General features: G+C 48.2%; 2 protein-coding genes across 10 annotated transcripts in view; both read right to left on the reverse strand.

The window, feature by feature from the left end:
• The window catches only part of LOC119181113 (uncharacterized), a 30456-nt gene extending 17604 nt beyond the window's left edge, over positions 1-12852 (reverse strand). For 7 of the 8 annotated variants that reach the window (XR_012889074.1, XR_012889073.1, XR_012889072.1 and 4 more), the window contains exons 1-2: positions 4221-12852; positions 2661-2710 (exon numbers count right to left, since the gene is read on the reverse strand). The gene's annotated coding sequence lies outside the window, so the exon portion shown is untranslated. Of the gene's footprint in view, positions 1-92; positions 2589-2660; positions 2711-4220 lie in introns of those variants that run through there. The other variant, XR_012889078.1, reaches the window with a different exon arrangement.
• Positions 1-16414, reverse strand: part of LOC142786495 (uncharacterized) — a 65328-nt gene that overhangs the window by 26294 nt on the left and 22620 nt on the right. The window contains exon 8 of one of the 2 annotated variants that reach the window (XM_075884217.1): positions 15995-16204. The exons of the other annotated variant lie outside the window; for it this stretch is intronic. The gene's annotated coding sequence lies outside the window, so the exon portion shown is untranslated. Of the gene's footprint in view, positions 1-15994; positions 16205-16414 lie in introns of those variants that run through there. 2 annotated transcript variants of the gene reach the window in all.

Genomic DNA, 16414 nt, shown 5'->3' on the forward strand with positions numbered 1-16414 from the left:
ACAACCTCGTAGTCAAGTGGGCCGATACATTGAACTACTCTGTACGGTCCGAACTACTGTCACAGAAATTTTTCACTGAGCCCACGCCGGTGTATTGACGTCCATACCCAGACACAGTCCCCGGGCTGGTACTCCACGAAGCTTCGTCGAAGATTGTAACGACGGCTGTCGATCGCTTGCTGGTTCTTGATGCGCAGGCAGGCAAGTTGACGAGCTACTTCAGCGCGCTCAAGGTACGCGGTGACATCGAGGTTCTCTTCGTCAGCGAGGTTTGGAAGCATAGCATTGAGCGATGTTGCCGGGCTCCTTCCATAGACCAACTTGTATGGCGTGATCTGTGTGCTTTCTTGGACGGCTGTATTTTACTAGAAGGTCACGTACGGAAGGATTTCATCCCACGTGTTGTGCTTGATATCGACGTACATGGCCAGTATATTAGCAATGGTCTTATTAAGACGTTCAGCCAGGCCGTTGGTCTGTGGATGGTAAGCAGTGGTCTGGCGGTGACTTGTCTGGCTGTACCTCAGGATCGCCTGAGTTAGGTCTACTGTAAAGGCCGTACATCTGTCAGTAATGAGGACCTGTGGAGCTCCGTGACTCCGGACGATTTTCTCGACGAAAAATCTTGTTATCTCAAAGGCACTGCCTTTAAGCAGGGCCTTTGTCTCGGCGTAGCATGTGAGGTGGTTAAAAGCTACGACGATCCATTTGTTCCGTGAATTTGACGTCGGAAACGACCCCAGTAAGCCCACGCTAATTTGCTGGAACAGCTGGCGAAGTGGCTTGATGGGCTAGAGAAGTCTGGCTGGCCTAGTTGGCGGTGTCTTTCGTCGCTGACAGTCGCGGCAGGTCCTGACATAACGAATGACGTCGGTGGCAAGTCGTGGCCAGTAGTACTTTTCTTATATTCTTGTGAGTGTCCGGGAAACACCAAGGTGTCCAGCCAATGGGTCATCATGTAGGGCCTCCAGTAATTCTTGTCTCGCTGCTGAAGGAACCCCGAGAAGGTGATAGGCTCGAAAGGCAGACTCCAGTCCTCTCTTAAAAATGTTCGGAACAGTCATACTGTTACTCGCAAGGTATTCCGCAAGGCTTCTGAGTCCGGGGCCAGCTCACTGTTGCTCAGCGAAGTCGTCGGCAGTTGTCGTTTCTAACAAGCTGTCATAATCCAGGTTGTCGGGCAGGGGTGGTTCGATGGGGGCACGAGGCAAGCAGTCAAGAGTTTTCTTCCGGACTTGTAAACAATGGTAACGTCGAATTCTTAAAGTCTGAGGCTTCACCGTCAAGGCAACCTAAATGGCTAGCCAACACGAGACGTGGTTGTTGCTCACAACTTTGAAAAACCTGCCGTAGAGGTAGGGGCTGTAGCGTCAGGCCAGTCTTGGCCAGCTGCTGCACTAAAGAAGAAGAAAGCCACGTGGCTCGTGAAGGAATTTGGAACGGCTGAGCCACAAAGAATTCGGAATGGCTGAATTGCAGCGGCGACTCCGTCTACGCCTGCGTCCAAAATAAAAGCTGTGACCTCAGCACGTGCTCATCACCGCTGTCTCATCTCTCTTTCCTTCAACATATGGTGGCCCCGGACCAATGGACAAGCGACTGGCGCTGCGCTGCTGCCTCTAAGCTTCGTGGTCATGTTCCAGCCAGCTCACGCCTTGCAGCCGTACTTCAACCCGCCTCTACCCAATGTTTATAGATACTTTTTCAGCTTTCAACTCCTCCTTTTGAGGTAAGCGCGATTTGCTCCAAGGGAGTGTGAAGGCGCTGCAGTCGAACTTTGCCACAAGTAACGGGCTGCTTCCCGCAGGCTTCACTGCCGCTGCAGTTTTGTCCGTACCGTGTCAATGTTCGGTCACACTTTTTTTTTTCTGTGTGTATGTTTCGTCGCATGGCATGCTTGCCCTGTCTTCTGAGGACAATTCGACACCTACAGTCACGAAGATACTCAGACATCCACGACATAGGAAACTCTCAGAATGTTGAAATCGCGGATACGATCTAAGCATTGGCCATGTGTGGACGCATCGAGCACGAGGTTAATTCTACTGTACACAAGAAAAAACCAAAAGGCAGCAGCATTGACGCTTGAAGTGCAAGTAGGAATATATTCCGACTGTAAATAACATTTACCAGGTGAACAAAAGACGAAGTATTCAGGCCCTGATATGGTTGCTGAGCACATAAATTTTCAAAAAAAAAGTAAATATACTGCATGCACTCCCTGCAGTGAGCTGAGAGACATATTAAAAAAATGGCCAAAAGTTTGAACGTAAAGCAAAGTTAGGAAATCTCCACTGCTTTGCGTACTATAAGAAAGGCAAATTATTTGTAAGCATTTGTTCCGCAATTTACTCACAAACTAGCACGCATACAGAAACTTAGTATGCAAACATATCTTTCATCCCTGTACAAACAGAAAGCACGTGAGTTTTATTCAATAATTTCAACACCATATGATCCTTTAAAAATGCCTTTTTCACTTTTTTTTGTTGTGAAGCTCACCTCAAGATTGTAAACATAAGCGCGACAGAGCGACACGAGCTGACGCTCTATTCTTTCCTTCGGCGGTGAAGCGGGAGAGCAGCGAGCTGTCGAGTCGGAGAAGGTACCGGCAAAAATTTGTTTAGCCCAGCATTTCTGAAACAGCGTGTTGTATTTACCTTGCAGATGGCAAGATGTCCAGTAGGGAGTTGTGTAGTGGGCCGTGAAGCTGAAATAAGAAAAAAAAGAGTAACAGAGCGTTTCCTTAAACTACTTTCTGCATATTAGTTTCCATTGTGGAGGGGCTCTACAAAAAAAAAAAAAGAAACAGGGGTCTGACGTGCTGAACGAACACAAGGGCACAAGGAAGTTTTAACGCAATGTATGTGTGGACGCATCGGGCACGAAGTTAATTCTACTGATGCTGCTATCCCGTGTGCCATAGCTAAGACCCTGCGGACATCATAACGATGTATTTTGTGACCTGGTGCACCAGAGGGTAGAGGAAAAGCCCCTAAAAAAGCCACTTCTTCACACTGTCTGACCCACGCTGTTATTGCAGCAGTGGGAAAGATCCATGGGAAAGTCTGGTAAAGACGTGTAAGAAAGCAACATCCTGAAGACATATAGGCATATCATGAATGGAGAAGTGTAAACCGACCAAGGTGCATGGGCAACGAGGAGTGATGGAGTTCCTTAATTATTTTCGAATTTCCCGGTGTAATTGTAATGAAGCCGAAAAATAAAAGGTACCTGTACAACAACCAACTGCTGCTGCCTTGCGATCTGCCAGAATAATGCCGGCAGGAGGTCCCCGCTCCTTCGGAGGACTTCACTTTTTCTGAGCGATTGAAAAAAAAAGTGTGTTTCAACTACCTCCCAACTAGAGTTCGGCGGTCCTTGAAGAGGCGGAAAAACCTCCAGTAATAGCCTTCTATAACGCAGAATTCACAGAATGCATCTACTGGAATAGTGAAAGGAGGAGAAAGTGCGCCGCTAAAAAATATTCATCACAAGGATTGTCTGGGAATGACTGGCGCTAACAGACGTATGTGTGTCTTGTGTCCTTTTAGCGTTTACAAAGTGTGTGACAGTGACAAGTGTTTTTGTGTCAATACACTGATATTTTACTATTTTCACAAACTTTCCATTTTTTTATGATTTTAAGTATTATCCACTCACACGCCTATAAATCTGAACACTTCACAAGAAAAAAGTACACTGGTTTAAATCTCAGTTGAACAGAGAAATAGCGTCGTTTTAGTGGGATTTTAAATGTGGCTGATACCTTACAGCAATGTCTCAGTTTCAACTTAATTTTAAATGTGACTGATACCTTACAGCAATGGCTCGGTTTCAACTTGGTTCAGGGTAAGGCTAACCGAGGTGCTTTTTGCTGCGCAAATTAATGTGCGCAGCGTCAAAGATCCATACGCTGAGACTCGAAATAGCTTCTAAACAACTAAGCTGGAACCAGATGAGTCACAGCTATATCGTGGCTTCGGCGAGACGTTTATAATACAACTAAGCTCTAAATATTGTTTCTACTACCTGGAAGAACAAGAAGCTACAGGGTGGCGAAACGGCTTTTTAATCGACAAGTACTTGCCTAGCACCACGCTACACGAGCTATTATTTTCACCAAGGACCTGAAAACATGCCACACATGCATTTAGGCTCTGCGTTATACTCTTCGTGGTTAAACCAAGAAGTTGTGGTGTTGTGTAAAGGCTGCTCACCAGCTGCGCCGCACCTAGCTGTAGCAGACGACCCTCGTTTGCTTGGCACAAAGTCGGCCTGCAGCGCCGCGATGGCGGGAACTGCAGCCGGCCGCCTGGTCCCCGAAGGCGAAGCGGAGAGTTCTGAAACTGAAAAAGTATCTATAAACGTTGCCTCTACCACCGTTCCCCACCACCGGCATTGAGTCAAGGTTCCACGAGTTCGAGGCTGGCTTGAAGCTCAACAGCATCTGGCTCCAAGAATTCATGTTCGAGGTCCTGGAGTATGCTCTCCCACCTGACCTCAAACTACGCCTCACCTATTTCTCTTGGAGTCTCCGCCCATATGACGGACTAACTGGACACCGTCCTACGGTTTCACAATGCTGAACATCGACAAGGGACTAACCACACGGAAGGTGCTGCTTCATCTACGCTGATAAAGCCTTCCTCGCGGTTCCCCTTGACCGCATCTCATCTAGTGCTATGCTACAACAACCAGGTAGGCGATTGTCCAACGAACACCAACTCCACTGACGTATCGCAGCGTACAGCGCCCGAAGATTGGCCTTTGGATGACCGGTCAGCGCCTGTGGACACATAAGTGAACAAGACATCACCTTAACCGGCGCTACCTGTCACCTGTTCGCTGACACCACGTGTAGCCCCGTAACCGTACCAGCTGTCTTCCACGCCAGCAGCAAAGCTACCGTCAGCATGGCAACAACTGCGGACGACGCTCCAGTTCTACCTGCGGTAGAGTGACCTGGTCATGATCCACTGGCCACGCAAGCATGCGGTCAGCACGCGGTTCCACACTTAAGTTCTCCTGTGCCGGCTGAAAAAGGTGTTCTCATATTCACATACACGCCGCACCATGCCCTGGCACAGCTTGAGCCTTCTGCGATGCACGACTTGCCGCCGAACACCTCTGAAGACAGTGCAGAGGAACTTGAGCCAAATCAGCACTCCCCACATGAATTTCAACAACAGAGTCGTTATCACGAGTGCTGCTCAAGTCCAGGCGACAGAGATGTGCCAGTGTTGGTACCATCCAGGTGCATCACAAGCTCCTACCACCAGGTAATTTCTGTCCAATGTGCCTGCCTGTCGCTTCCTCTACAGACCGTCAAAGACCACAGTGTGCAATCCAGAGCTTTCCTTGCAGCATGCCGTTCTAGGGACAATCGGCCTGCGTGCTCATGCCCGCACCCCATTCAGACAGCGTTAACTTTTCACCAACGTTTGTGCCTGCGCTGATCTCACACGACTTGTGACGCCTCCCCACACGAGCCGTCATCGAGCTCCCATCTTGCTCACTGAGCTGTCTTCTCAGTAGCGACCGCTGGTGTCGTCGATGCCCGTTGCCACAAGTGCATCAACGTGTTGCATCACCGCTACATACAACATCTGTTCGGCGTGCACCTCACCCGCTCAGCAGCTCCTAGTGCCGCCCGCAGAACCTCGCAATCACCCAACCTTTTTTCACTGTAACAACTCGGACTTCCCCACGGACAAACCACAGACTGCCCGTTCATGTAACATAGTGTCTATCTCTGTCGATTTTTATTTCATACATGTTTGAAATCGTGCAAAGTGCTAGGAAAGGAGCCTACGTAGCGTCGCGTCAGTCTTGGCCAGCTGCTGCACTAAAGAAGAAGAAAGCCGCGTGGCTCTTGAAGTGCGAGCCACAAAGAATTCAGAATGGCTGAGCTCCTGGCCTGGCTGGACGCTGCAGCGGCGACTCCGCCTATGCCTGCGTCCCAAATAGAAACTGTGACCTCGGCACGGGCTCATCGCCGCCGTCTTGTCTCTTCTTCCTCAACAGGGCGGAACTTTGCCGCTGCCCAAATGATGGCAAGGCACTCCTTTTCTGTAGTGGAGTAGTTCTCTTCAGCCTTGGATAGCGACCGTCTAACATGACTGATAACCCTTTCCACGCCATCATACTTTTGCACAAGGATGGCGACAAGTCCTATGCTGCTTGGGTCAGTGTGTACCTCTGTTTCGGAGTATTTGTCAAAATGCGCAAGTATCAGTGGTGTCCAGAGGCGTTTAAGTTTCCAAAATGCTCTCCCTTGTGTCGCTTCCCACCTGAATTCGACGTTACTTTTCGAGAGGTGAGTTAGCGGCTCGGCGATGTGTGAAAGACATTTGACAAAGCACCTCTATATAGGCGCACAATCTGAGGAATCCACGTACAGCCTTCTTGTCAGTGGGCTGTGGGAAATCAGCGATGGCGGCTGCTTTCCGTGGGTCGGGACAAACTCCAGATTTGCTAATCACACGTTCCAGGAACAAGAGCTCCTCAGACGCGAAGCGGCATTATCTGGCTTCAGGGTTAGTCCAGAGGCGTCCATAGCTTGAAGCACTGCTTCAAAGTGCCGGAGATGCTTGTCGAAGCTGGAGGAAAACGGGACGACATCATCCAAATACATGAGGCAAGTCTGCCATTTCAATCCAGACAGCACGGTGTCAACGACGCGCTGGAACGTCGCAGGTGTCGAGCAAAGACCAAATGACATGACCTTAAACTCGAAGAGGCCATCTGGTGTGATGAAGGTCATTTTCTCTCTATCTCTCTCGTCAACCTCAATTCGCCAATAGCCCGTTTTGAGGTTTATCGAAGAAAAGTACTTCGCATTGTGGAGTGGGTCCAGGGTGTCGTCTATATGTGGGAGAGGGTACATGTCCTTTTTTGTGACTTTGTTCAGGCAGCGGTAATTAACGCGAAAATGTAGTCTTGTCCTTCTTCACTAATACCATGGGTGACACCCATGGACTCTTGGATGGCTGAATGCTGTAGCCGGGTAGCATTTTGTGAACTTAGTTCTTTACAGCATTGTGTTCTTGCATCGAGACTCAGTATGGGCTTTGTCGAACTGGTCGGGCACTTTTTTCTGTTATGATGCGATGTTTTGCGGCTGGAGTTTGTTGAACTCTCGATGATAACGAGAAGAAGTCCTTGAAATTGGAAGAGCAGGGACATGAACTGGTCTTGCTTGCACTTCGAAAGACTCGGGTTCACATCAAAATCTGGTTCGGTACCTTGATTTCTTGAAGCAGCATCGGCAACATCGAAGAGGGAGAATGAATTGCTGGCCTCCGCGAATTTGTCGACGTAGGCAACCGTTGTACTATGATTGAGGTGCCTGCATTCGTGACTGAAGTTTGTCAGCACCACTTTTGCTTAGCCGTCACGCAGCTCAGCTATGCCTCTTGCGATATATATCTGCCGATATAGAAGATGGTGCTGATTGCCCTCGACGATGCCTTCAAGGTTTTTGACTTTTTCGATGCCAATGTAAATTACGACGCTGGAGAAAGGCGGCACGGTGACCTGCTCTTGTAGCACATTCAATGTGTGATTCCTTGGCACTGTAGGAGTCGGCAGCGTGTTTTCTGAGGTTAGTGTGATTGACTAAGACCACAGGAGGATGATAGCGCCGTGTTGACTTAGGAAGTCTATTCGAACTATCGCATCTCTGGAGCAATTTCATAAGATTACATAGCTCGCAGGACTAGTCTGGTTATTGATGGTGACTCTTGCTGTGCAGACTTCAGTCGGCGTTACTAAGTGACCTCCAGCAGTCTGGATTTCAGGGCCTTGCCATACAGTCCTCACTTCTTTCAACTTCGCCGCGAAAGACCCACTGACGACAGAATAGTCGGCTCGAGTATCTACGAGAGCAGTAATGAGGTAGCCGTCGAATATTACGTCGGAGTCGCTGGTTCGTCGTCATGCATTGCGGTTGGGTCGTGGCATCGGATCACGGCTAAGTCTATTTGCTGCGCTGCTTCCACGTTGCATCGTGACGCCTTCTTCAGGGTGCGGTGTCCTTGGTGGAGAATCTTCGGTATTTCGTCTTACAGCAACCACAACTATACCGGTTGCTGCCCTTAGTTTTCCGAGCGCTGTGTGTGTGTGCATCTCTCCTTTGTGTGTGTCCTTGTCGTGGTGCGCTATACCAATGAAAATGATGAATCTCAACCAACTAGCCCGGCAACGTGCCTTAGCAAAATCCGAGTAAGGGCTCAAAGATCGGCCCAGAACAGGGCGGGTGTACTGCCCACAATGAGGTGAAGCGTAGCGGCCTGGCGACGGTGAACGATAAGGTTGTCAGGGTGATGACAGCGCTCCCGCTAGGTAGCCAGCAGTGTCATAGGGTCGTTCACCCTGTTGTAGACACAGAGCATTGATGTCCAAGCCTCATAGACCCATCTGTCGGTACTGGAAATGGCAGTAGGTGCGCCCGGCCTCGCCGCAGAGATAGCAGAGCGGGCGGTTGTCAGGCGCACGCCAAACGTCTGTTTTCCTTGGCGTGCTGCACTGGCTCGTTGGCAAACGGCAGGACGTCGGTGGTGGTGGTGGTGGTGTCTGGCAACGAAAGTGTGACGGGGCAGCGTCTTGGCGTTTCAAGGAGAGCGGCAGCCTTCTCCTTGGGGACCACACTTGCGACAGTGGTGAGGAACCTGGCGCGAAAGTGATCCGACATTGTGAGGCTTCACTCTTGATTATCAAACCAGGTCCAAGCAGCATCTTCTAAGGCGAAATACACATGCCGGACCTTGTCATCGTTGGCCCAGTCATTGAAGACGGCGACGCGGTCGAACCTTTCCATCCAGCTTTCCGGGTCTTCTAGTGGGGATCCGCGGAAAGTTGCCAGCTCTTTGGGTTGCCAGAGCAAGAGTGGTGCATGTGGTATAGGCGCTGTCATTGTCGCTGTGGTCAACATCAACGTCTTGGTCTTCCGAGTCTTGTCCGGCAAAAACCTGTACTCCGGTGGCAGACCTTGTTGCCAGCGGCTAGCTCGTTGTTCATGGCTGGTGTGATGGTTAACGGACGTTCGTCACTATGTTTGTTGATAGCGGACGAGAAAGGATTAACATGAACTTTTTATTTCATGGCATGGGTGGAACGGCTGACAACGCACGGATACGCTACCGTGTGCAGCTGCAGCGCCGTTGAGTCGGACGTCGCGGCCAACCCAGCAGTCAGGGTCGCAACTCCGGAGGTCCAGGATCAGGCCACGGCTCACGAGGACCACACCCGGTAGGCCTCGCCCTTGGACCTTGTACAGGCCGACGGACTCGACCTCGAACCGACACACCGGGTCTCACGTCGGGCTCAGGAACGCTGCCAGGAACTCGTCCTCTCGAGCGGCGCACCGCTTCCTCTGCCTTCGTGGCCTCAACCCTCGAGCTCTCTTTTCCGCACGTTCCTTCTTCTTGGCCAGGGCACCGCCAGGTACCCTCGGGTGCACCCTACAGCTCATGAGCTCGTGGCCCACGTCCGAGTCTGGCGCGTCGCTCGGCACCGCTCGGCGATCCTAGATTCAGCCAGCAACTCCCCTGGCATCTGAATCCTCGGCCACCCTGAATCCTCGCCCGGCTCCGTGCTCCTCTGTGCGCACTCCCGCGTTTCGCCCGGCAGAACATCTCGCTCGTCCCTTGCCGAAGTGCGACGCTCTGGTGACACCGGCGCTTGATGGCGTGGGTGCGGCCACGGAGCAGTCAACCCGCATCGGAGACACGATGCTCCATGCGGGGCATGGCCAGCCCGTCCAGCGAAGAGCGTGCGTCGTGACGCGATGCTCGATGCAACCGTGACCATTAGCCAGGCCACGTTCATCGCTGTGTCGAACGGCTGACCGTGGAGACGCCTCACCGAGATCCGCGATGCCCTCGGCAAGGAAGAGAACAGCAGGCCAGGCCGCGCCCCGAGATGCAGTACTCGTGCCGGCAACGCCGCCCCAGCTGGTAGTTGGACGGCAGTAGCGTGGACGGCCGCATTCCCTGGCCGGAACCTGGATCGCCTGCGTCCGACGCTTCGGCCCGCTGTCTCCCGTCTGCCGCTGCTTCGGCTCGTCCCCAGCCACAAAGCCTACTGCCACGTAATGGTCGCACGTGGCCCAATCGTGGCACGCCACCTCTATGGGCCACCACAGGTCATCAGCTGATTCGCTGACACTCACGCGCACATTACACGCGCCTTGCCCCGCACTTCCATCGTTGTCGTTTTCTTCACTCATCACAGCTGGCATCAGTGCCTTTTTCGCGCCCTGTGCTAGGTTCACGGCTTGACGGAGGCATCCGGTACATGAAAGAACAGCACCTCCACCAGATATCACAGGACCGTGAAGTGGACGAAAGGAGCAGACTGCAGGTTGAATAATAAACTGTTTATTCGGACCGAACTTGTGGCCACATAAAAAGGAAAGTCAGATTACAACAAGACACTAGCATTGATAGCAGCGAGAAAAGCGTCAGCCATCGATCAACTGACAAGTGGCGAGGCGTGTCTGCATTTATACACTTGCCATTGAACATCTATCGTTATTGCTAGCGGCGACGTAGGTTCCAGAATAATCTGTAATGCTTGTGAAGCGGGCGTAATCTTAACAAAATGATCTTCTGCAGTCCTGAAGCTTCTCAAACACTGTAGGAGCAGTTTGCGCTGAGAATTGCATACAGCGTAATGGGGTGATAAGAAAGCTTGAGGCAGAAACATGGTGATATTCTTTAGGTTGCTTAATTATTCAATGCCCAGTTTGCCCGATGCAGATCTTGCCACTATAATGAGGTACGGTGTGTGTCAAAGGTGCTGCGTGGGACATAGCAGACTCCATGCTTAACTAGTGTTTGCTAGGCCCCCTACCCCATACTCCTGTATAAACATCAGCACTGCTTAACTAGCTTGTTTCATGCAGAAAAGAATGGCAGATTCCACATACAGTGGGGATCGATGATATGCGAAGCATGAATGAGGAAGGCTGATATATCGCTTTAAAATGAGCACGACGATATGAGAAGAACATAAATTATGCCGTACATGACTCCCATGCCATGACTATCATGTGTGAATGTGTTATTTACCTTCCTCATACATTGACGTCACGTGATACCAAATTTAGTATTACGTGATGAATGAGCTAGTGAAACAGCCATGAGCACGCTATGAGCGTAGCATCTAGTCATTTTTTACATCACACACATGTCGTGGCTGTCATGTTTGGACTTGTCATTTACCTTCATTATTTACGTAACGTAATACTGAATTTCGTATGTGTGGAGGGAGCAAAACAGCCACGAGCATGCTGTGAGTGTAGCATGTAGTCATGTTTTGCATGATACGCATATCATACTTATCATGTTTGGACATGTTATTTACTATCGTCTATTCACGTCACATGATACCAAAGTTGGTATATGTGGAGCTAGTGAAACGGCCGCGAGCGCGCTATGAGCGTAGCATGCAGTCATATTTTACATCACATACATGTCATGATTATCAAGTTTGGACAGTCATTTACCTTCGTCATCCATTCACATCATGTAATACCAAATTCTGTATATGTGGAGCTAGCGAAACGGCCACAAGCATGCTGTCAGCGGAGCATGTCACCATGCTTTATATGACATGCATATCACGATTATCATGTTTCGACGTGTCATTTACTTTCACCTGTTCGCAATGCCCACAGCCTATAAGTGGCGTGCCATGCAATCCAAGATGGCTGCAGAAGGATGATAAACCCGTGAACTCGCATAGAAATTGATAAGACGCACATACGTACACTCCGTGCCGCTTTCACCAGATGAACTCTTGATCATCAAATGAGCGTATATCGGACCAAAGTGCTTTCCCAAATGATAGCAACTGCTAAATATTAGCAACCTCATTTCTTGCCCCTGTGCACAGGTTGGTGGTATCAGCTGATCGACCGTTTATTAAAGATGCTGCACAGGGTGGTGGTATCAGCTGATCGACCGTTTATTAACGATGCTTTGCGTAATCCTGAGCATGCTACAGAAAACTGCACGAACTAGAATTCACGTATGCACTCAACGGCACTCAGAGATAATTTGTGCTGACCTTGTCTGGCGGATTTGCCGCAGTAGTAGGCTACTAGGGAGTAGCATGACGTCGCGGCTGCACAGGGCGGAATGTTTAACGTAGCGATGGTTTGCAAACATATCACACCGTCGTCATTACTTGAGCTGTAAGCATCATACAGCTGCTTCTTCAACGAAATACAAGCATTTCACTTCCCATTAAGTAGCGCTTGAGTCACAGTCATGATCAGACTCCAACAGTGTGAAATTCGCCACACTCAGATGTGACAGGTTCCATCAGGGCCATCGAAACAAGGATATCGGAATGAATACACACATACGCTTTTCGCAACGTCAAAATTGTAAAAATTCATCTAACAACGTCTTTCGGACAGCGCCGCTGAGCTACAGGAGAAGTTAGCATGGACTGTAGTCATAACTGCATATTTCTTGCGCTGAACATTTCACTTCACTGATCAAGCTCGAGCGTGTTGGTGGCATGCGTCGCTTTGCGATATCCACTGCATTTGGGCAACATCACACTGCACAAAAAAACTATGTTTTTATTTTGAGCTCGCTGAAGTATATTATACAACAAGTGCAACAAAAATGACTTACGAGCATGAAAAAACATTAACGCACGACGGGACGTGAAGTGCAACTCGCTGCTTGTGAGCTAGCAGCCGATTGTTCATCGTCGCTGCCCTACCCGCACGTTAACAACCATCTACGCGTCCAGTGAAAAATTCTCAACATGAAGACTGCTTCTTTGAACATCACCCCCGAAAGTAATCTGAGGAATTCTTTCCGCCGAACGACTTCTATAGCACCAACAATGCATCATTCACCACGCACAACACCAGCACAGTGTCACTTACCACGTTTATCTGGGGGTGCGGAGAACATTTCGCTCCGATACCCAGCAAGAAAATAATTGCTTGCAGTATGCTTCCATCTATCAACGAACGCAAAAAACAAGCGGCGCAGCGTAGGCCAAGGTTTGGAAGTGCAAATTGCGAGCCTGCACAACTTTCCGCATACAATAAATGTTACGAAATTCATGCACTACAAACGCACTGACGAATGATACGCACGTAAAACCACGCGAGTTTCAACGGAAGAGGCTATACAATTACATATAATTATCCAACGTGGCTGCAGAAAATCTAGCAAAGCTGATATGTGTACTCTGCAGGCTATAATCGAAAGCATGAGTTGCCACGCATTTTCACAAAAACTTCCCCTCTCGCAAGATCGAATCAGATTTATAGTGTCAAGGATGGTTCGGTATATTCACTAATTCACGATATACAAAAAGCGGTTTGTGTTCGTTCCTAGCAAACGTGTTAACACTGAGGCTAGCGCCACCAAACAAGGGATCGTTGGGAGCGTCTGCCTACTATCATCCTTGAGGGGGCGCTCCCGAATTACGCTAGGCTGCACGACAGTCTATGAACAATGCGAATTCACATCGCCCGATACCAAATTTGGTATATCTGGAGCTAGCGAAACGACTGCGAGCACACTATGGGCGTAGCATGTAATCATGTTTTACATGAAAGCATATCATAATTATAATGGTTATACGAGTCATTTACCTTTGTTGTCTACTGACATCACGTAATACCAAATTTGGTATATGTGGAGCTAGCAAAACAGCCTTGAGCACGCTATGAGCGTAGCATAGAGTCATGTTTTACACGAGATGCATGTCATAATTACGTATCATCCTTGGATGGGTCATTTACCGTCGTCGTCCATTCACGTCTCGTAATACCAAATTTGGTATATGTGAAGCTAGCAAAAGGGCCACGAGCGCATCATGAGCGTGATATGTCGTAACATACACTACACGCTGTCATGATTATCATGTTTGCTCCAGTCATATACCTTCAACATCCATCGACGTCACGTAACACCAAATTTGGTACATGTGAACCTAGCGAAACGGCCGCGAGCGCATCATGAACCTGGCATGTAGTCATGTTCTTACATGACACGCATCTCATGAATATCACGTTTGCAACAGGAGTGTACCTTCATCATCCCTTCAGGTCCCGTAATACTAAATTTGGTATATGTGAAGCTAGCAAAACCACCGCAAGCCCGCTATGAGCGTAGCATGTAGTCATGCTTTACACGACACCCATATAGAGATTATCATGTTTAAACGTGTCATTTACCTTCGTCGTCTATTCACACCACATAATACCAAATTCCATATATGTGGAGCTAGCGAAACGACCATGAGCACACTATGAGCGTTGCACGTAGTCATGTTTTACACGACACGCATATCATGATTATCATGTTTGAACATATCATTTACCTTCGTCGTCTATTCATGTCACCTGATACCCAATTTGGTGTATCTGGAGCTAGCGAAACAGCCGCGAGCACGCTATGAGCGTAGCATGTATTCATGTTTCACATGACACACATGTCATGATTATAACATTTAAATGTATTATTTACCTTTGTCATCTATTCACATCATGTGATACCAAATTTGGTGTATGTGGAGCTAGCGAAACGGCTGTGAGTGCACTATGAGCGTAGTATGTAGTCATGTTTTGCATGACATGCATGTCATGATTATGTTTCGAAGTGCCATTTACCTTCGTTGTCCATTCTTATCTCGTAATATTGAATTTGGTATTTGTGTAGCTAGCAAAATAGCCGCGAGTGCATCATGAGCATGGTATATTGTCATGTTCTTACATGACACTCATTTCATGGTTATATTTGCACTAGTCACGTACTTTCATTGTCTCATCATGACCTGTAATACCAAATTTAATATATGTGAAGCTAGCGAAACGACCGCAAGCGCTCCATGAGCGTGGCGTATAGTCACGACTAGCCATAACATGAAAATCATGACATGCACGTCATGATTTCCCCGTTAGGGTCTGTCACTTATGTTTGCCATGCAGTTATGGCACACCATACCAGTTTTGTAAAATGTCATGTGAATGAAACCACCACAAGAGCAGCAAGACCGTGAAATGTAAACTATGACATTCATGACATTTATGTCATGATTTTCATGTTATGACTAGTCAGTTATGCTCGTCATACGGTCATGTTATGCCATACCCCTTTTGGTATCGATACCATTATCAAAACGACCAAAAGAGGTAAAAGTCGTAAACAGCTAGATGGATAGATTGACAGATAGATACGCTCAAAGTAGCTGAAGTTCGCTAAGAAATGCTTTGCATTTAGAAGCCATGGGGATATCATAGGTGCTAACAGCTCTCTTGGGTTGATGTGTGACAGCATGAATGTAAGGCGCCACAACTGACCCAACAGTTCACATTCACACATCACCCTCTGCATTTTTTTTTTAATCGCGCCTTCGGTAACCGCTATTAGGAGCAACATAGGATAGCTTGCAGCCGAAACATGATGTAGTACCTGAATGTTAATGGTCTACTGCATTTTACACTGACACAAGCTTTTGAAAGCAGATTTCACACATGACAACACAATTTCTCTTTTAATAACTTTCGGATGGGCTGACATAAATCACACAAGCTGTTGGCACAGGCTGACTTCTGGCCTTGTTGATGTTCAGTGCAGACTTGACAAAATTGGATAAGAGGAAGGAGGACACCTTGAACTTTGCACACACACAAGTGCTTGCATGTGTCCCCCTTCGTCTTGCCCTGTAGTGATAAGTCTGCACTAAACACCATCAATGAAGCTGGATACCTATGCCTGTGTCATTTAAGTCAGCCCATTAGAAGTTTGTGAAAAGAATAATTGTGTCATGTATGAAATCTGCTTTCAAAAGTTCGACTCTGCATGAAGTGCCGAGTTTTGACATTTATCTACTACACCACAATTTGGTTGTATACAACAATATGACGCTACATACAGCTGTTCCTGAAGCTTTCATTCAAAAAGGAAAAACCAGTAAGAGGAAGGCGACATCTGAACGAGAACCATTCATGTCGTATGTGGTGCTTTGACTTTATTTGGCGACACATTAGTTCTGAAGAGCTGCTAGAAGGCACGATATCCCTTTTAACACTTTTTTACACTGAACAGGCTTGCTCAGCTGTGGTTTCACACAAGCGGTGGTAACAGGCATGGATGGCAAATCAAGCAAGGTGTCTCCTATGTTCCAACAGCATATGTGTAGTAAATACCACACTACTGTCCTGTTGCAAGACATCAAATGGACACAGTATAATTGAAAGACGTAGAGAACCGTGCACAGAAAATAAATAATACTGTTCACAAAAGAGCACATTTTTTTTCTTCATCTTAACAACTGCTGCAGTTGTGCACTGCAGTTTCTTGAGATGTAGATTTTCAACAAAAGCAAGGATGAGCACACGCAGCTCGTCCTGAAGGATACCACGAAGAAA

This window comes from Rhipicephalus microplus, unplaced genomic scaffold, assembly GCF_043290135.1.
Source record: "Rhipicephalus microplus isolate Deutch F79 unplaced genomic scaffold, USDA_Rmic scaffold_24, whole genome shotgun sequence".
Lineage (NCBI taxonomy): Eukaryota > Metazoa > Arthropoda > Arachnida > Ixodida > Ixodidae > Rhipicephalus > Rhipicephalus microplus.